Consider the following 23,002-nt stretch of genomic DNA (forward strand, 5'->3'; position numbering starts at 1 on the left):
AACTTTGGGTTATGGGCCTACCATGTGGGTTGAGAGTAGGCAGAGATGTGACATCTTGCACGGTATTGGTAGGAAGACATGTCAGAGGATAGCGTGTCAGTTATGTTGGCAACAACGTCGATACCAAGGGCGGGGGATGAATAGAACCATTTTCCTGCTCGTTAAAACAAGGCGGATCAATAGGCAAAGTTCTCGTCCACTGGCGGTTACCGGAATGTTATGCACAATAGTAACAGGGACTTACTGACAGAGTTGCATACCGAGGTTGTTACCTAAGAAGGGAATTAACACTGCTTAGATAAGTTCAGATTCAAGAAAGGTTAAACTGACCAATGGGAAGGAAAATGTGTTCACACACACAAATATTAGAGTATACCATTCCCGAGGAAAATATCGAGTATGGTATACATGATAGGTCATCAAGTACATAACCATTTTTATAAAAGGGCAAGGAGAATCATGATGTTTACCCATACCATATGGTTTGGATAATTGATCAGGAACAATTTAGCATTGCGCTTCCAATGTTCCTGTCGACAATTGAAGTACCACATTCGTGCTTCGAGGTAGCATCGACAAGGTCATCAGATAAAGGTTGGACTTTGGGGTACACAAAGGAATCATCAAAAATAACTTTTAAAATAAGTCATACAGTTTCCGCATGGAAGATGGCGAATCTTACATATGGAAGAATTTATAACAATAGGTCCTTCGGCCCGGTGTGCGAGACATGACATCATCGTACCAGGTTACATAAAGACCAAAGTTATAATTATCGGGAAATGTTCCAACCATCATATGCGCACGAGATTCAGATCTGATTGGTGTCAGGGCACCTCAGGCTCAGGATGCCTAAGAAGAAAAGATGATGATGGAAGATTCTCAGGATATGAACTACATAAGCAATTCATGGATCATGAGTTGGATTGGAAGACACATGTGTTGGGAAACGTCGCAAGGGAAACAAAAAATTTCCTACACGCACGAAGACCTATCATGGTGATGTCCATCTACAAGAGGGGATTTTCGATCTACGTACCCTTGTAGATTGCACAGCAGGAAGCGTTAAGAAACGCAGTTGATGTAGTGGAACCTCCTCACGTCCCTCGATCCGCCCCGCGAACCGTCCCATGAACCGTCCCGCAATCCGTCCCACGATCCGCTCCGATCTAGTGCCGAACGGACGGCACCTCCGCGTTCAGCACACGTACAACTCGACGATGATCTCGGCCTTCTTGATCCAGCAAGAGAGACAGAGAGGTAGATGAGTTCTCCGGCAGCGTGACGACGCTTCGGAGGTTGGTGGTGATCTATCTCAGCAGGGCTCCGCCCGAGCTCCGAAGAAATACGATCTAGAGGAAAAACCGTGGAGATATGTGGTCGGGCTGCCATGGCAAAGTTGTCTCAAATCAGCCCTAATACCTCAATATATATAGGAGGGAGGGGGAGGGCCTTGCCTTGAGGCTCAAGAGAGCCCCAAGGGGTCGGCCGAAGAAAGGGGAGGAGTCCTCCTCCTCCAATCCTAGTCCAACTAGGATTGGAAGTTGGAGTCCTTCTCCACTTTCCCACTTCCCCCTTTTTTTCTTTTTCTTTTGATTCATGTGCATAGGGCCTCTTGGGTTGTCCCACCAGCCCACTAAGGGCTGGTGCGGAACCCCTAAGGCCTATGGGCTTCCCCCGGGTGGGCTGCCCCCCGGTGAACACCCGGAACCCATTCGTCACTCCCGGTACATTCCCGGTAATGTCCAAAAACTTTCCGGTAATCAAATGGGGCCATCCTATATATCAATCTTCGTTTCTGGACCATTTTGGAAACCCTCCTGACGTCCGTGATCTCATCCGGGACTCCGAACAACATTCAGTAACCAACCATATAAGTCAAATACGCATAAAACAACGCCGAACCTTAAGTGTGCACACCCTGCGGGTTCAAGAACTATGTAGACATGACCCGAGGGACTCCTTGGTCAATATCCAATAGCGGGACCTGGATGCCCATATTGGATCCTATACATTCTATGAAGATCTTATCGATTGAACCTCAGTGCTAAGGATTCATATAATCCCGTATGTCATTCCCTTTGTCCTTCGGTATATTACTTGCCCGAGATTCGATCGTCAGTAGCCGCATACCTATTTCAATCTCGTTTACCGGCAAGTCTCTTTACTCGTTCCGTAATACAAGATCCCGTGACTTACACTAAGTCACATTGCTTGCAAGGCTTGTGTGTGATGTTGTATTACCGAGTGGGCCCCGAGATAGCTCTCCGTCACACGGAGTGACAAATCCTAGTCTTGATCCATACTAACTCAACGGACACCTTTGGAGATACCTGTAGAGCATCTTTATAGTCACCCAGTTACGTTGTGACGTTTGATACACACAAGGTATTCCTCCGGTGCCAGTGAGTTATATGATCTCATGGTCATAGGAATAAAAACTTGACACGCAGAAAACAGTAGCAACAAAATGACACGATCAACATGCTACGTTCAATAGTTTGGGTCTAGTCCATCACATGATTCACTCAATGATGTGATCCAGTTATCAAGCAACAACACCTTGTACATAGTCAGAAGACCTTGACTATCCTTGATCAACTGGCTAGTCAACTAGAGTCTTGCTAGGGACAGTGTTTTGTCTATGTATCCACACATGTATCTAAGTCTTCATTCAACACAACTATAGCATGGATAATAAACGATTATCTTGATACAGGAATTATAATAATAACTTATTTATCATTGCCTCTAGGGCATAATTCCAACAGTCTCCCACTTGCACTAGAGTCAATAATACAGTCCTCATCATCATGCGAATTACATTGTTATAAATCTAACACCCATACAGTTTTGGTGTTGATCATGCTTTGCCCGTGGAAGAGGTTTAGTCAGCAGGTCTGCCACATTCAGATCCGTGTGCACTTTGCAGATATTCACGTCCTCCTCCTCGATGTAGTCGCGGATGAGGTTGAAGCGTCGTTTGATGTGTCTGGTCTTCTTGTGAAACCGTGGTTCCTTTGCTAAGGCAATGGCACCCGTGTTGTCACAAAACAGGGTTATTGGATTCAGTGCGCTCGGCACCACTCCAAGATCCGTCATGAACTGCTTCATCCACACACCCTCCTTAGCTGCCTCCGAGGTAGCCATGTACTCCGCTTCACATGTAGAATCAGCTATGACGCTTTGCCTGGAACTGCACCAGCTTACCGCACCCCCATTAAGAATAAATACGTATCCGGTCTGCGACTTAGAGTCGTCCGGATCTGTGTCAAAGCTTGCATCGACGTAACCTTTTATGGCGAGCTCTTTGTCACCTCCATATACGAGAAACATCTCCTTAGTCCTTTTCAGGTACTTCAGGATATTCTTGACCGCCGTCCAGTGATCCACTCCTGGATTACTCTGGAACCTGCCTGCCATACTTATGGCGAGGCTAACATCCGGTCTAGTACACAACATTGCATACATGATAGAACCTACGGCTAAAGCGTCGGGGACGAAACTCATTGTCTTTCTATCTTCCTCAGTTGCTGGGCACTGAGTCTTACTCAATTTTATACCTTGTAATACTGGCAAGAACCCTTTCTTGGACTGATCTATTTTGAACTTCTTCAAAACTTTATCAAGGTATGTGCTTTGTGAAAGTCCTATCAGGCGTTTCGATCTATCCCTATAGATCTTAATGCCTAGAATGTAAGCAGCTTCTCCTAGGTCCTTCATAGAGAAACTTTTATTCAAGTAACCTTTTATGCTCTCCAAAAGCTCCACGTTGTTTCCAATCAGCAATGTGTCATCCACATATAATATTAGAAACGCCACAGAGCTCCCACTCACTTTCTTGTAAATACAAGATTCTCCAACCACTTGTATAAACCCAAATGCTTTGATCACCTCATCAAAGCGTTTATTCCAACTCCGAGATGCTTGCACCAGTCCATAAATGGATCGCTGGAGCTTGCACACTTTGTTAGCATTTTTTGGATCCACAAAACCTTCGGGTTGCATCTTATACAACTCTTCTTAAGGAAACCGTTAAGGAACACCGTTTTGTCATCCATCTACCAGATTTCATAATCAAAAAATGCAGCTATCGCTAACATGATTCAGACGGACTTAAGCATCACTACGGGTGAGAATGTCTCATCGTAGTCAATTCCTTGAACTTGTGAAAAACCCTTTGCCACAAGTTGAGCTTTATAAACGGTCACATTACCGTGAGCGTCTGTCTTCTTCTTAAAGATCCATTTGTTCTGAATAGCCTTGCGGCCTTCAGGTAGTACTTCCAAAGTCCACACTTTGTTTTCATACATAGATCCTATCTCGGATTTCATGGCCTCCATCCATTTGTTGGAATCCGGGCCTGCCATTGCTTCTTCATAATTCACAGGCTCATTGTTGTCCAACAACATAATTGATAAGACGGGATTATCGTACCACTCTGGAGTAGTACGCGGTCTCGTCGACCTTCGAGGTCTAATAGGAACTTGATCCGGAGTTTCATGATCATCATCATTAACTTCCTCCTCAACCGGCGTCGCAACGAGAGGGGTTTCCCCTTGCCCTGTGCCACCATCCAGAGGGATGAGAGGTTCGACAACCTCATCAAGTTCTATCTTGCTCCCACTCAATTCTCTCTCGAGAAACTCCTTGAGAAAAGCTCTGTTCTTAGCAACAAACACTTTGCCCTCGGATTTGAGATAGAAGGTATACCCAACTGTCTCTTTTGGGTAACCTATGAAGACGCACGTTTCCGCTTTGGGTTCCAGCTTTTCAGGCTGAAGCTTTTTGACATAAGCATCACATCCCCAAACTTTAAGAAACGACAATTTTGGTCTTTTGCCATACCACAGCTGATATGGTGTCGTCTCAACGGATTTCGATGGTGCCCTATTTAAAGTGAATGCAGCTGTTTCTAATGCATAACCCCAAAACGATAACGGCAAATCGGTAAGAGACATCATAGATCGCACCATCTCTAATAAAGTACGATTACGACGTTCGAACACAGCATTACGCTGTGGTGTTCCAGGCGGTGTCAACTGTGAAACAATTCCACATTGTCTTAAGTGAGCACCAAACTCGAAACTCAGATATTCACCCCCACGATCAGGCCGTAGGAACTTGATCTTCTTGTTACGATGATTTTCAACTTCACTTTGAAATTGTTTGAACTTTTCAAATGTTTTAGACTTGTGCTTCATCAAGTAGACATAACCATATCTACTAAATCGTCAGTGAAGGTGAGAAAATAACGATATCCGTCGTGTGCCTCTACACTCATCGGACCACACACATCGGTATGTATGATTTCCAACAAGTCACTTGCACGCTCAATTGTTCCAGAGAACGGAGTTTTAGTCATCTTGCCCATGAGGCATGGTTCGCATGTGTCAACTGAATCAAAGTCAAGTGACTCCAAAAGTCCATCGGTATGGAGTTTCTTCATGCGCTTTACACCAATATGACCTAAACGGCAGTGCCATAAAAACATGGCACTATCATTATTAACTCTACCTCTTTTGGTCTCAATGTTATGTATATGTTTATTAGCACTATCAAGATTCAATATGAACAATCCTCTCACATTGGGTGCATGACCATAAAAGATATTACTCATAGAAATAGAACAACCATTATTCTCTCACTTAAACGAGTAACCGTCTCGCAATAAACAAGATCCAGATATAATGTTCATGCTTAACGGAGACACTAAATAACATTTATTTAAGTTCATAACTAATCCTGATGGTAACTGAAGTGAAACTGTGCCGACGATGATTGCATCAACCTTGGAACCATTTCCCACGTGCATCGTCACTTCATCCTTCGCCAGCCTTCGCTTATTCCGCAGTTCCTGTTTCGAGTTGCAAATGTGAGCAACAGAATCGGTATCAAATACCCAGGCACTACTACGAGAGCTGGTTAAGTACACATCAATAACATGTATATCGAATATACCTGATTTTTCCTTGCCCGCCTTCTTATCAGCGAGATACTTGGGGCAGTTGCGCTTCGAGTGACCCATACCCTTGCAATAATAGCACTCCGTTTAAGGCTTAGGTCCAGCTTTGGGTTTCTTCATCGGATTGGCAACATGATTGCCGCTCTTCTTTGAATTAGCCTTCTTTCCTTTGTCGTTTCTCTTGAAACTAGTGGTCTTATTCACCATCAACACTTGATGCTCTTTACGGAGTTCTGACTCTGTGACTTTCAACATCGCGAATAACTCGCCGGGTGACTTGTTCATCCCTTGCATGTTATAGTTGAACACAAAGCTCTTATAGCCTGGTGGCAGTGATTGAAGAATTCTGTCAGTGATAGCCTCTTGCGGGAGTTCAATCGTGAGCTCAGCTAGACGGTTTGAGTACCCAGACATTTTGAGCACATGTTCACTGACAGACGAATTCTCCTCCATCTTGCAAGCATAGAATTTATCGGAGGACTCATACCTCTCGATCCGGGCGTTCTTCTGAAAGATAAAATTCAACTCCTGGAACATCTCATATGCTCCATGATGCTCAAAGCGATGTTGAAGTCCCGGCTCTAAGCCATACAAGACTGCACATTGAACTACTGAGTAGTCCTCCTTGCGTGCTAACCAAGCGTTCTTAACATCTTGGTCAGCCGCGGTGGGTGGTTCATCTCCTAGCACAGCATTAAGGACATAATCCTTCTTCCGAGCTTGCACGAGCAACTTAAGATTACGAGCCCAGTCTACAAAGTTGCTTCCATCATCTTTCAACATAGCTTTCTCTAGGAACCTATTAAAATTCAGGGTGACTGTCGTGTGAGCCATTGATCTACAACACAAATATTTTCAAAGTGGACTTAGACTATGTTCAAGATAATTAGAGTTTAACTAATCAAATTACTTGCTAAACTCCCACTAAAAAGTACATCTCTCTAGTCATTTGAGTGGTTCATGATCCAATTCCACTAGCTCAAGTCCGATCATCATGTGAGTTGAGGATAGTTTCAGTGGTAAGCATCCCTATGCTAATCATATCTACTATATGATTCCTGATCGACCTTTCAGTCTCATGTGTTCCGAGGCCATGTCTGCACATGCTAGGCTCGTCAAGCTTAACCCGGGTGTTCCGCGTGTGCAACTATTTTGCACCCGTTGTATGTGAACGTTGAGTCTATCACACCCGATCATCACGTGGTGTCTTGAAACGACGAACTATAGCAACGGTGAACAGTCGGGGAGAACACAATTTCGTCTTGATATTTTAGTGAGAGATCACCTCATAATGCTACCGTCGTTCTAAGCAAAATAAGGTGCATAAAAGGATTAACATCACATGCAATTCATAAGTGACATGATATGGCCATCATCAAGTGCTCCTTGATCTTCATCACCAAAGCACCGGTATGATCTTTCTTGTCACCGGCGCCACACCATGATCCACATCATCATGATCTCCATCATCATGCCTCCATCGAGGTTGTCGTGTATTTTATGCTATTACTACTAAAGGTACATCCTAGCAGTATAGTAAACGCATCTGCAAACACAAACGTTAGTTTAAAGACAACCCTATGGCTCCTGCCGGTTGCCGCAGCATCGACGTGCAAGTCGATATTAACTATTACAACATGATCATCTCATACATCCAAGATATCACATCACATCGTCGGCCATATCACATCACAAGCATACCCTACAAAAACAAGTTAGACATCCTCTAATTTTTGTTGCATGCTTCACGTGGTGGCTATGGGTATCTAGTAGGATCGCATCTTACTTACGCAAACACCACAATGGGGATGTATGAATTGCTATTTAACCTCTCTCCAAGGACCTCCTCGGTCAAATCCGATTCAACTAAAGTTGGAGAAACAGACACTCGCCAGTCATCTTTGAGCAATGGGTTGCTCGTAGCGATGAAACCAGTCTCTCGTAAGCGTACGAGTAATGTCGGTCCTTGCCGCTTCGATCCAACAATACCGCGGAATCAAGAAAATACTAAGGAGGGCAGCAAATCACACATCACCGCCCACAAAAACTTTTGTGTTCTACTCGAGATGACATCTACGCATGAACACAGCTCAGGATGCCATTGTTGGGGAACGTCGCAAGGGAAACAAAAAATTTCCTACGCGCACGAAGACCTATCATGGTGATGTCCATCTACGAGAGGGTATTTCCGATCTACGTACCCTTGTAGATCGCACAGCAGGAAGCGTTAAGAAACGTGGTTGATGTAGTGGAACGTCCTCACTTCCCTCGATTTGCCCCGCAAACCGTCCCACGAACCGTCCCGCGATCCGTCCCACGATCCGCTCCGATCAAGTGCCGAACGGACGGCACCTCCGCGTTCAGCACACATACAGCTTGATGATGATCTCGGCCTTCTTGATCCAGCAAGAGAAACGGAGAGGTAGATGAGTTCTCCGGTAGAGTGACGGTGCTCCGGAGGTTGGTGGTGATCTATCTCAGCAGGCCTCCGCCCGAGCTCCGCAGAAATATGATCTAAGAGGAAAAACCGTAGAGATATGTGGTTGGGCTGCCGTGGCAAAGTTGTCTCAAATCAGCCCTAATACCTCAGTATATATAGGAGGGAGGGGGAGGGCCTTTCCTTGAGGCTCAAGAGAGCCCCAAGGGGTCGGCCGAAGCAAGGGGAGGAGTCCTCCTCCTCCAATCCTAGTCCAACTAGGATTGGAAGGTGGAGTCCTTCTCCACTGTCCCACTTCCCCCTTTTTTTTCTTTTTCCTTTGATTCCTGCGCATAGGGCCTCTTGAGCTATCCCACCAGCCCACTAAGGGATGGTGTGGCACCTCTAAGGCCTATGGGATTCCCCCGGGTGGGCTGCCCCCCCCCCCCCCCCCGGTGAACATCCGGAACCCATTCGTCACTCCCGGTACATTCCCGGTAATGTCCGAAAACTTTCCGGAAATCAAATGAGGCCATCCTATATATCAATCTTCGTTTCCGGGCCATTCCGGAAACCCTAGTGACATCCGTGATCTCATCCGGGACTCCTAACAACATTCAGTAACCAACCATATAACTCAAATACGCATAAAACAACGACGAACCTTAAGTGTGCAGACCCTGCGGGTTCGAGAACTATGTAGACATGGCCCGACGGACTCCTCGGTCAATATCCAATAGCGGGAACTGGATGCCCATATTGGATCCTACACATTCTACGAAGATCTTATCGATTGAACCTCAGTGCCAAGGATTCATATAATCCCGTATGTCATTCCCTTTGTCCTTTGGTATGTTACTTGCCCGAGATTCGATCGTCAGTATCCGCATACCTATTTCAATCTCGTTTACCGGCAAGTCTCTTTACTCGTTCCATAATACAAGATCTCGTGACTTACACTAAGTCACATTGCTTGCAAGGCTTGTGTGTGATGTTGTATTACCGAGTGGGCCCCGAGATACCTCTCCATCACACGGAGTGACAAATCCTAGTCTTGATCCATACTAACTCAACGGACACCTTCGGAGATACCTGTAGAACATCTTTCTAGTCACCCAGTTATGTTGTGACGTTTGATACACACAAGGCATTCCTCCGGTGCCAGTGAGTTATATGATCTCATGGTCATAGGAATAAATACTTGACACGCAGAAAACAGTAGCAACAAAATGACACGATCAACATTCTACGTTCATTAGTTTGGGTCTAGTCCATCACATGATTCACTCAATGATGTGATCCAGTTATCAAGCAACAACACCTTGTACATAGTCATAAGCCCTTGACTATCCTTGATCAACTGGCTAGCCAACTAGAGGCTTGCTAGGGACAGTGTTTTGTCTATGTATCCACACATGTATCTAAGTCTTCATTCAACACAATTATAGCATGGATAATAAACGATTATCTTGATACAGGAAATATAATAATAACTTATTTATCATTGCCTGTAGGGCATAATTCCAACAACATGAACACAGTGTCAAGACATTTGTTCCCACATGGAATTCTTACAACGAAATGCAACTGAGTTATGATTTGAGAACCATCATCGAGGATATCAAGGGCCTTGTGTAAGCATGGGTTAGTTCTTATGAAGGAACTTAACTTCCTTGATCAAATCGGGCAGTGGCTTGGGGTGCTAAGAGAAGTTATATTAAGTGAAGATAGCAAATCTTCAAAACAAAGAACACTTCGAACATGCGTGAATGAATTGGGATGATCCTAGAGGATGCAAAAAAAAACTTTCACATATTCACGGCAGCAAGAATGCACGTGAGTTTTGGGAAAACATTTCTTCTATCAAACATATTCTTCATGAGCTATGCACAAAGATAGTGCTTTCAAAATCTTCATTATGAACCATGGAGAAGTGGAGTGTGTGGACGATGGGCTCAGCAACAATCCCTCAAGATTTCGATGGGGATGAATTTCCAAAATTACAAGATCAAGGAGATAGTATTTGTCGGATCAAATGATATGATGGCGTATGCTCGAGGGAACACCAACAATTAAACATTGGTCGAAGGGTGCACTCGGAAATACGGAATGAGTAGCGCAACCAATGCTATAATTGTGGGTCAACAACCAACACAACAAGAATGAAACTATCAGTCATTAACTTCAAAGCTATAGGGTTGCTAGAAGTATTGGAACCTCACACCAGAGTTCACTTGTAGGTACTCTGGTTAGAAACAACACGGGGACCAAGCAATGAATGGTGATGGCGAGAAGTATCACTATATCAAGAATTCTTTAAGAGGTGCAACAATCCTCACAACATTCTTGACATAAAAGATGGTAATACTCCAAGGTGGAAAATTAGCATAAGCTGTATAGCAAGGAAATCATGGGACAACACAAAATGCGATCAAGTTTGTGTTGGAGCGAAAGCAATAAGATTGTTAATGATAACACAGATCATCGAGGGGAAAAGGATGGTATTTATCATCATGAACTCGATTAATATCACGAAAGAGCTCATAGTGCTAAAAGCGATCACGACACTATTGTCGAGAAGTTTCATGAAGATGTAATCGATCAACGACGGCATCAAGCAAAGGAATGGTGAAGTGAAAAGTTGTCGGAACAACATATAAGATTGAAAGCTTAGAAACCAAATTGCCTTTCAAGACAACAAACATGATGTTGAAAGCTCGATGTAATCTTAATGCACAGTTGGAAATGTATTCGAGGGATGGAGGACATAGATAGCATGGTCAAGCTTTAGCATGACGATGATGATGTAGCTTAACAGCTTGGAATGACAAGATCAAGTACAAACTCGTAAACAAGGAAGATTACTAGAAGTTGTTGAATCACAATGCATACTCGATTCAGTTAACGGTGTACTTGAGTGTCCAACGACTCAAGACACGAGGAAACTGGAATCAATGAAATATCATAGTTGATGAGGAGCTCATAAGAAGTTATATAGCTCCGTGATATTCTCGATATACCAAGGATAATACTCGGAGGTAGATCGGAATAGAGGTTAGACTAATGTAGTGATTTGTGGAAGACAAGCACTTTAAGTCGTGTGAGGATGAAACCAAAGTAGATCTACATGGTCGGAACCACGATTGTAAAGCACAAGATCACAGATACCAGATCAAATTATATCAAGGGAATTTTTTCTTTGTTTTTTGATACGAGAAGCTTCTATGATAGGATTAACGCCGTCTCCATGGGCATGAACACAAAGTTCAAGGTCGACTCCCACTTCAGCAATGCATCACCTGCCATTTACTTCTCGCCCTTGATCAAGTTGTAGCTTGGAAAGATTACCTGGTAAAACACCACAAGAGTAAGATTCGTGAAAAAAATCTTGGGATCACCTTGATTTAGGAAGGCATAGGTTCAACCCATCATGACATCTTATGAACATATACCCCAATTGTGAGAACCCAGAATTTACTTCCAGACCCTCCTGTGTATATTTATCAACCCCAAGATCATTGTTGACAACACAGCAAAATGGTATCATTACATAATACGTAAAATTATCTTAATACATATTGCCACAAGGCATACATTGACAAATGTCTCATGACATTTATTACAATCAGAAAACAGCAGAAAGTACAATGCGTAGCGACTCCATCTCAGCCATAGGCAGTCAATGTAGTCCACGTGAACTCACTCCTCAGGATCATCATAATAATCGTAGTCGGCACCCTCGTCTTCATAGATCTTTGTAGTTCAACAAAATTATTGCCATGAGTACATTACGTACTCAACATACCTCCCTCGGAGAAGGACCTAATAGCTACATGTGGCTTCAAAGGAAGGCTATATGGCTCATTTGCATAAAAGCTAATTTTATTTGTAAATAGTAACTTTTGGATAAAATCACTTTCTGATGAAAACATGATTATATTTAGAATAACTTTCATCAAAGTGAGGATCCTCGATCAACTCCCACTCATCATAGGTTCCAAGAATTGGGACAAAGAGGGAATAAGCAAGACAAGTCTTGTATGTCAAGAAAGATTCATCTGTTGTCCATGACGGTGGCCATGGCTATTCGAATAGTTTTACACTCTACACAGGTTGCACAGTTTACCCACACAACACAATCCCGACTTGTTGCCAATAGCCGTCACCAGCGTGTTACACCATTTGGTATACTGATGACCCACAAGTATAGGGGATCTATCATAGTCCTTTCGATAAGTAAGAGTGTCCAACCCAACGAGGAGCAGAAGGATCTGACAAGTGGTTTTCAGCAAGGTAATCTCTGCAAGCACTGAAATTATCGGTAACAAGTAGTTGTGGGATATGATGATTCGTAGCAAGTAGCAAGTAACAAGAGTAACAACGATGCAGCAAAGTGGCCCAATCCCTTTTGTAGCAAGGGACAAGCCTGGACAAACTCTTATACGAGGTAAAGCGCTCCCGAGGACACATGGGAATTTTTGTCAAGCTAGATTTCATCATGTTCATATGATTCGCGTTCGCTACTTTGATAGTTTGATATGTGGGTGGACCGACGCTTGGGTACTGCCATTACTTGGACAAGCATCCCACTTATGATTAACCCCTCTCTCAAGCATCCGCAACTACAATAGAAGAATTAAGACAAAGTCTAACCATAGCATTAAACTAGTGGATCCAAATCAGCCCCTTACGAAGCAACGCATAAACTAGGGTTTAAGCTTGTGTCACTCTAGCAACCCATCATCTACTTACTACTTCCCAACGCCTTCCTCTAGGCCCAAATAATGGTGAAGTGTTATGTAGTCGACGTTCACATAACACAACTAGAGGAAAAACAACATACAACACATCAAAATATCGAACGAATACCAAATTCACATGACTACTTATAGCATGACTTATCCCATGTCCTTAGGAACAAAAGTGACTACTCACAAAGCATAACAATATTCATGACCAGAGAGGTAATGAATAGCATGAAGGATCTGAACATATAATCTTCCACCAAGTAATCCAACTAGCATCAACTACAAAGAGTAATTAACACTACTAGCAACCTTACAAGTACCAATCAGAGTCGTGAGACGGAGATTGGTTACAAGAGATGAACTAGGGTTTGGATATGAGATGGTGTTGATGAATATGTTGATAGTGATGAGTCCCCTCCGATGAGAGGAGTGCTGGTGATGACGATGGCGAAGATTTGCCCCTCCGGGAGGGAAGTTTCCCCGGCAGGATCGTCCTGCCGGAGCTCTAGATTGGTTCTGCTCAAGTTTCACCTCGTGGCGGCGGCGATTCGTCCCGAAAGCCTCCTCTTGATTTTTTTCAGGAACAAAAACCTTCTTGTAGCAAAAGAGGGGGGCCAGAGGGCCAGCTGGGAGCCCACAAGCCCCCTAGGCGCGGCCAGGGGGGAGGCCACGCCTAGCAGGCTTGTGGCTTCCTGCTGGCGCCCCTCTGGTACTTCTTCGGCCCAGTATTTTTTATAAATTCCAAAATAAATCCCCGTTGATTTTCACGGCTTTTGGAGTTGCGCAGAATAGGTATCTCAAACTTGCTCCTTTTTCAGGCCAGAATTCCAGCTGTTGGCATTCTCCCTCTTCATGTAAACCTTGCAAAATAAGAGAGAAAAGGCATAAGTATTGTACCGTGAAGTGTAATAATAGCCCATAAAGCGATAAATATCAACATGGAAGCATGATGCAAAATGGACGTATCAACTCCCCCAAGCTTAGACCTCGCTTGTCCTCAAGCGAAAGCCGAGATCAATAAATATGCCCACGTGTTTAGATAGAGAGGTGTGGACAAAAAAAGATATTGACATGCAGGCATCATGATCATATTCAGAACATCAATATCATCATATCATATCTTATGCTAAAGTGACAATTGCTTCACAAGGTAAAGTATGGATCAAGAGCCTTACCGAGAATTAACAACCGATAGCCTTTAGTCATTGAAGAAATTGCAATTTATCAAAACATGAGAAAGAGTCAAATAAGAGCTTGTAAAGAAAATCCACATACTCAATCATCCTTTTGTCTTCTACAATTGCTACAACTCATGTGTTACTCATGAGATCAAAGTTTCAGCTGGACACATAGAAAGATAGGGGCTTATAGTTTCGCCTCCCAACCATTTACCTCAAGGGTAATGTCAACAATAATAATTCATGAATACTTACTTCCAAGTTGACATATGAATATAGATCTTTCCCTAGCATATGACGTTAGCCAAGATAAAGGTGAAATAAGGAATTGGTGTAGATCACCATGACTCTTACAAGGGCAAAAAGTAAAGGTACAAGATAGGCCCTTCGCAGAGGGAAGCAGAGGTTGTCATGCACTTCTGAGGTTTGGATGTGTGTCCTCTTAGTGTGGAGGAACGTCACTTTATATTGCCTCCTGTGATAAAGAACTTTATTATGCAGTCCATTGCTTTTATGTCTTCCTCATCACAGTTTGGTACAAAGCTTATTTTCCACACACTAATAGATCATACATATTTAGGGAGCAATTTATATTGCTTGCACCGATGACAACTTACTTGAGGGATCTTATTCAATCCATAGGTAGGTATGGTGGACTCTCTTGGCAAAACTGGGTTGAAGGTTTATGGATGCACAAGTAGTATCTCTACTTAGTGCGGAAGTTTTGGCTAATAAGAGGTGGAAACAATCGTCACATGCTAAGGGATCTCTAGTCATATAACATTGTTCGGAACCAAGCAAACACAATTCATTATGTTGTCTTCCTTGTCCAACACCTACTTCTAAGCATGTAATAGTTTAGTGAGTGTTCACAATCATAGATGGTGTTAAAGATGATATATTTATATGTGAACCTCTCCTTCTTTATCACTTCCTATTAATTGCAACAATGACCAAGGTCTACGTTTGTCTACTCTCAACAAGTTTCAATCAACATTCTTTTTATATGTGAAGCCATCACTTCCCATAAGATCATTACATGATCTTTCATGCTTTTGTTATTTTATCATTCTCTTGATCATGGCATGAGGCAAGGCCCTTAACTAAGACACTCTTTATTATATGGCTCACGAGCTCGAATACATCGGGGGTGACTCAAAGCAAAACTCAAGCCTAAAACACTAAGAACTTTATTCTACTAGAGAAAGATCGAACCAAAAAGGATTGAACTAAGAAAAGGTAAATGCAAAAGATGTGATGGTGATACGATACTGGGGCAACTCCCCAATCTTGGCACAAGCCAAGGGGATTGCCCATACCCATGCTTAGTTGTATTCCTTCGATGGTGATGGTGGTGGAGTTGTTGCAACATGAGTTTGATCCTCCGTCTTCCAAGGCATAGGTGCTCCATCATGGAAAGATGACCGAGTCTCCGAAATCCTCAAATCTGCAGCCAACCTTATTGATTTAAATCTATACTCATACTCACAGTTTTGGTTCTGTGGGACATAGATCTGGGCTCGGAGGTGATCAATTCTGTCATAGAGCCTGGAGAGGTGCTTCCCGATGTCATTGGCATTGATCTTGTGCTTGTTGGTGAACTCCGTGATCATCATGTGGTTGACGTTGAGTCCATGCTCCACCATCCCTTGGCACTTGAAGACTTGTTGCTACATTGCTTCGAGCCTCGCCTCCACGCTTTCGGTCTTCTTGGTCCCCTCAACATCACGGATGTGCAGCATCCCCTCACGCATCTCGATAGATTGAGGGTGTTGCAGCACTCCCGAGAGGTAGGGATTGATGACCTTCTCGAAGATCTTGTCCTTCGGAGCTTTTGGGAACACCATAGCAATCTAGATCTGCAACAGAAACAGGCTCGAAACGAAAACGGAGGAAATTTGCGTGATACGAGGGTCAGACCTTTTGGGAGAATATATAATGATTTGTTTCCGACCAGAAGGAGTACTCCGCAAGAAAACAGAGTCTGGGAGGCACACGAGGTGGTCACAAGCCCCCCAGGCGCGGCCAGGAGGTGGACCGCGCCTGGCAAGCTTGTCGCCTCCTCGTGCGCTTTCCGAACTACTTTAAAATTTTCTATTTTTTCAAAAATTCCAAAACGGAGAAAATTTCCTACTGGAAAAGTTTTTGAGTCGGTTTACTTACCGAATCACATACCTCTTCGTTTTCGGAGTCTGAAACAGGCTGATAAATATCCCTTATGTACTCCTCTGGTCCCATGGCATAAAGCGCTCCCGAGGACACATGGGAATTTCTGTCAAGCTAGTTTTCATCATGTTCATATGATTCGCGTTCGCTACTTTGATAGTTTGATATGTGGGTGGACCGGCGCTTGGGTACGTCCCTTACTTGGACAAGCATCCCACTTATGATTAATCCCTCTCGCAAGCATCCACAACTACAAAAGAAGAATTAAGACAAAGTCTAACCATAGCATTAAACTAGTGGATCCAAATCAGCCCCTTATGAAGCAACGCATAAACGAGGGTTTAAGCTTCTGTCACTCTAGCAACCCATCATCTACTTACTACTTCCCAATGCCTTCCTCTAGGCCCAAATAATGGTGAAGTGTTATGTAGTCGACGTTCACATAACACCACTAGAGGAAAAACAACATACGACACATCAAAATATCGAACGAATACCAAATTCACATGACTACTTATAGCATGACTTATCCCATGTCCTCAGGAACAAAACTGACTACTCACAAAGCATAATCATATTCATGACCAGAAAGGTAATGAATAGCATCAAGGATATGAACATATAATCTTCCACCAAGTAATCCAACTAGCATCAACTACAAAGAGTAATTAACACTACTAGCAACCTTACGAGTACCACTCGGAGTCGTGAGACGGAGATTGGTTACAAGAGATGAACTAGGGTTTGGAGATGAGATGGTGCTGATGAAAATGTTGATGGTGATGAGTCCCCTCCGATGAGAGGAGTGTTGGTGATGATGATGGCGACGATTTCCCCCTCCGGGAGGGAAGTTTCCCTGGTAGGATCATCCTGCCGGAGCTCTAGATTGGTTCTGCTCAAGTTCCGCCTCGTGGCGGCGACGATTCCTCCCAAAAGCCTCCTCTTGATTTTTCTGGAACGAAACCTTTCTTGTAGCAAAAGAGGGGGGCCATAGGGCCAGCTCGGAGCCCACAAGCCCCCTAGGATTGGCCAGGGGGGAGGCCGTGCCTAGCAGGCTTGTGGCTTCCTACTAGCGCCCCTCTGGTACTTCTTCAGCCCAGTATTTTTTATAAATTCTGAAATAAATCCCCATTGATTTTCACGGCTTTTGGAGTTGCGCAGAATAGGTATCTCAAACTTGCTCCTTTTTCAGGATAGAATTCCAGCTGCCGGCATTCTCCCTCTTCATGTAAACCTTGCAAAATAAGAGAGAAAAGGCATAAGTATTGTACCGTGAAGTGTAATAACAGCCCATAAAGCGATAAATATCAACATGAAAGCATGATGCAAAATGGACGTATCATATATCGACAGGGAGATTGTGACGAGGTCTTTGGACTAGATCCCCCAAAGAGGTGATATGCCCACCGGGTCTGGCGCATGGAACTGAGAGTACGTTCTCAAACCGGCCCCCCCATCTGTGTCGAGGATACTCCTCGCAAGGCAGCTATCCCATCTGTGGTACGGCGACATCGACACCTAAGGCTTACTAGCTTACTTGACCAAGCCAGTGCCCATATAGCATGTGGTTGTACTGTTTACACAATCTTCAAATCCAAGACTTATTAGGCCTCATGCGTCCGAGACGAATGATTGCTCCCTTCACCTTCGGCAGCCAATCGCTTCTTCAATCCTTGATTCAAATGTCGCCCGCGCGAGTATTCAGATGGTAATTTTCACCCAGAGTAGAAGAGGATAGAGAAGGTCAACAAGGCCAACTGGCTAAATCAGCTATAAGTTTCAAATGTCAATGACTCAAAGGTCATTCAACAAGCACCTATAGGGTAATAAGCATGGCTAAACATTACTACTCTACCGGATTACTATATACTCCTACTCAGGTGTCAAATGGATAGGCGACAAGAGGATCAAGGTAATGTGTCAATCGGCACGCTAGCTACGAGATTAAAAACATGCATGTTGCAACCATAAAACTCAATGCAATTTATAAAACATAGGATAAGCATGATCAAAGAAGGAGGCATGCCTTCGTTGTTGAGTCCTTCTTCAGCAACCTGATTTTGTCGATGTCCAAACTCGTCACTCCCTACTCGTCGTAATGATAGCAAATGAAAACAATAAATATCAAAGCAAAAGTAAATTTAATAACGTCCAAAACAAAATTAAAGGCCAAAGGATAACAAGATATGGATCATGATCGAGATTATGAAATGATGTAGAATGATAGGGAGATAAGAGATATGATTCAACAAACTTATAGGGTTAGGTTGACACTGCTAAGGAAGGTTTGGTGGTCAAGACTAACGTTTTGAGATGAACAATGGTACTAACCACTAGTAGTGTCTACAACACATCATGACTAATAATATAGGAAAGTGCCATATAACAATCACCATGGCAAAAACAAACATGGAGTGGAACCATCCGATGCAATTTAACTACATAAGCACAACATGGCATGATAAAGGTAAAAGGTTAACCAAAAAAATATTTAGACAGAACCTAAATATTTATAATGGTTAATAGCAGTCCAACATATGCATCAACTATAATAACTCAAAATGATGCATACCATAAGATAACCAACCAACATTACAAACTAAACTAGTTAAGCAATGAAGCAACCTACTAGCTTTATTAACATGACATATGACTTATCCTAAGCATGGGATGAACTATTGCATCAAGTATAAAACACTAACATGTGACAAGGGCAATCACCTATAAGAAGCACAAGGACTAAGTACTCTACTATTGCACATGGAACATAATAATTCATGAAAGATCACTATCATGACAAGATGTATAGGCTTAAGCATACAACAATGTAATATATAGATAAGTATATATACTAACTAAGTTTATATAGACTAACTTATTTTATAAAGACTAACTTAAATAGCAAGCATAACAATAGGACACAACTCTAGGCGACTAGTTGATATGTTTGAACATGGAAGCATGATAGTAGCACACAACAATTGTTATTTATAACAAGCAAACGCACAGACACAACATACTAAGTATGTAGGTAAACTAAACCACTAAATCATACCATCAACAATAAAGCAATATAATATACTAAAATGAGTAACAAGATGACATGCGTTCCTATGTAGTACACCCTATACTTGCATTTACATAGACTACTTAGGCATGATCTAATACATGAATCGGTACAACACATGGAAGGCATGCACAACCACCATCCTAGGTAAACAAATCTCCAATGATAATTAACAAGAATTAATAAACTAAGTTCTGTGATACAAGCATAAACCATACCGTGACATGAAGCAACCAACCATGATATAATGGTACAAACATCGACAAAACAAGATGATCAACTAGGGAAGATATGTTATGAGACAAAGAACCACAACGGACTTGTTCGCAAACAAGAAAGCATTTCATTTAACTTTTAGAATAAAGAAACTATGCAACAACCCGTACAAAATAATACTATAGATAATGATTTCAAACCAATAAAATCAACATGCAACATGGATGAACATGAATATGTAAACTATATCTAAGATATCTCCATGCCAAACAAGAATCTAGATATGATGTATTTCACGATACGATAAACAAAGTAAAGCCTAGAGTAATTCTATGGAATTATAAACATAATGAACATTTATAAATATTTGTATATGTGCACAAGACATGTCTACATGATATAAAACGGAAATAACGACATGAGACAACATACCAAACTCTAAGAACTAAAGAAAAGAAATCATTACAAAATCTAGTTAATCATATCTAACTCCTAGAATTTATGGAATAATTAGGACCTACTTCTAGGCATGTGATGAACATATATAAAAATCAAATCAACACAGAGTTCACGATACACATGATAAGAATTCACATAAATTTGTACATAGTCATATCACACTCTATGTACCGCACGTAAGAAAATGTCAACATGAAATATCATGTTGAACAATATTAAACAATTGTAATCGGTAAACAAATAAATCTACCAAGTCACATGTCGCACCGAAACTATGAGACGACTCCTGGGCATATCATGAAGAGAGCAAAAGTAAAATAACACAAAGTTCCTTGTATGCAAAACCAACGTCAATCTCGGCCAATGGCTATATAGAAAATATGTACAAAACAAATTGACACACAGAACTAGCGATGTAATCTCCAAAATGAGATAACTACGGCCATGGAAACATTTCATCTATGGGACATAAAGACATAAGATGAGTACAAACTAAGAAAAACATGTTGACGCCACAGGATGACCTTCTGTTTTGGACGGACGCGTCCAACTTAAGAAATAGGGCGAATTATGATGTCTAATAGATACACTAGATGATGAGGAGTACACGTGCAAATGGAATTTGATAGAGGCTCACCGAGCTTGACAGGACACGATGATGAACTCAACGGACAGTGTAGACGGACGTGCGGAATTCTTCGTGTCCAGTCAACGGAACACATTCTTTCTTCTCTGAATAGAGCTGCGACATGGATAATAATCTTCTCACGCAAGGGATAGGATGGAGATGCTTGGAGTCGCCAGGAACGAGCACTCGCGTACATGTAACAGCAGCAGATCGAGAAGGGTTCTTAGAAGAATTAGGAAAGGAGGGAGTAGGGATGTTACGAGAATTGGAATAGGAGGTTGGGAGGGCACCTATTTATGGTGACTGATTTGGAAACGGTGGAGATTTGAAGGAGTTAGAGAAGGGCTGATTCAAGGCAGTGACATTTCCTCTCTGTAGGTGCGCCTGTACGCGTGGGTGGAGAAGGAAGAGGAAGCATTTGGGATGGAGCTGAGAGATCACGCAAGTGGAGAGAGGGAATTAAAACAAAGGCAATAGTTTCTTGTGTGTACCATTGGATGGTAGAGTGGTGGTTGTTTCCTCTTCTTTAAGTTACTCTCATGGATGAATGTACGTGAGGAATAAGGAACAAGGGATTCAACCATAACGTGAGAGAAATGAGCTAAGGGTCAAGCTGAGTAAGGAATTAGAAAACAAAAATTGGGATAAGCCCATTCGATTGAAGGAAAAGAAAAAAAGGTGGGATGCTCAACGCGAGAGAGACAAAGATACATGTTGGGATAGAAAATTAGATCGTGCATTCGAGAGAGGGGAAACACAAAATTGATTTCCTCTTATAAAAATCTAGAAGTGAAAAAAAAACTCAATCAAATACCAAATGGATTTTAGAAAAATCAAAGAGAAACTAAAGGCTGCATATTTTGATATGCCAAAGATGAGAAATAAAGTCCGACTAAAATAACAGAACAAAACTCAATTTTAATTTAGGTTGCCATTAGTTTAAATTAAAACACACCAATTTAGAAAAACTCATTTAAGACTTGTTAGAAAATAAAACCAATGAAAAAAAATTGGTCTTGATTTTTAGAAAACTTTTTCTTAAACATTCCGAACATCCAGATGTTAGAAATCTACCCCCCTTAAAAGAAATCTCGTCCCCGAGATTCACGCTAACTAAAGAGGATGGGTTTGGTTTAGCTTCTTGTTCGGCTGAGTTCTTCTCACAAGATTGTGGAATCACGGTTCATTTTGATCTTGATGAGAGCAACTTTGGGGTCTTGATTGCACATACTTCTCTCTCGAAATCCATTCTAGCCTAATCAAGGTTTGCAAATAGTCCTTCCATCTTGTCGACGGTGATCCCATAGCTTTTCTGATTGGTTGATCACTCTTTGATTGTGTTGTTCTTCTGTAAGTCAAGATTTGGTGCGGATAAACTCATTGATCGTTCCTTCAGGTTAAACTTAATGGTAGGTGTACTGAAGGTCTTCAAATCGTTGTCTTCTTTCCAAAAGAAGGTCTTCAATCTTTGATCTTAACACAATCACCCTCTACTACCCCCCCTTAAAAGAGGTTTTCCATAGGGTTTATTTTTCTAACAAACCTCCAAACCGGTTGGCGCAACTTTTCTCATCTCAGGGTTAGCTCCAAGGTTTGTAGAGAAGAGGGAAAGAGCATAAGATGAGTAATAGAATCCTAACAAGGTGGAGATACCCCACAAGATAAACACCAAGATAACCATGAAGCTATCCAATAACACTCAAAAGAAAATGATTTTGGCAAATATGGTTTTAGTATGACTGCATAGAAAATGCAAAAAGAAAAATATGCAGATGATACTCACACAAAAAAGGTTTTTGCGTCTACTTGCTACAAGTTCTACCACTACAAGGGTGTTAACCAACCCAATCCTATATGGCAGGTCACATCATAACTTGGTGCAGATCTTCAATGTTGACTATTGAAGCATGATCGACGTTTGTTGAATTCTTCATTCCTCAAGGTGTCTTCTCTTGGAACAATGTTGCCACTTGAAGCTTCACGATTTGAAGCTATCTTCAAATACTTGGCACATCTTCTGAAGTTTCTGACTTTTCAACACCATGGGCAGGGAAAGGGTTCCATATATTATAAAGAAGATAGAGAAGTAGAGTTTAAATTTCAATTGAATAAGGTGAGATGAGAAGAGCAATAGTTAAGAAGAAGACTATAATAATATT

The sequence above is a fragment of the Hordeum vulgare genome, chromosome 7H, assembly GCF_904849725.1.
Source record: "Hordeum vulgare subsp. vulgare chromosome 7H, MorexV3_pseudomolecules_assembly, whole genome shotgun sequence".
Lineage (NCBI taxonomy): Eukaryota > Viridiplantae > Streptophyta > Magnoliopsida > Poales > Poaceae > Hordeum > Hordeum vulgare.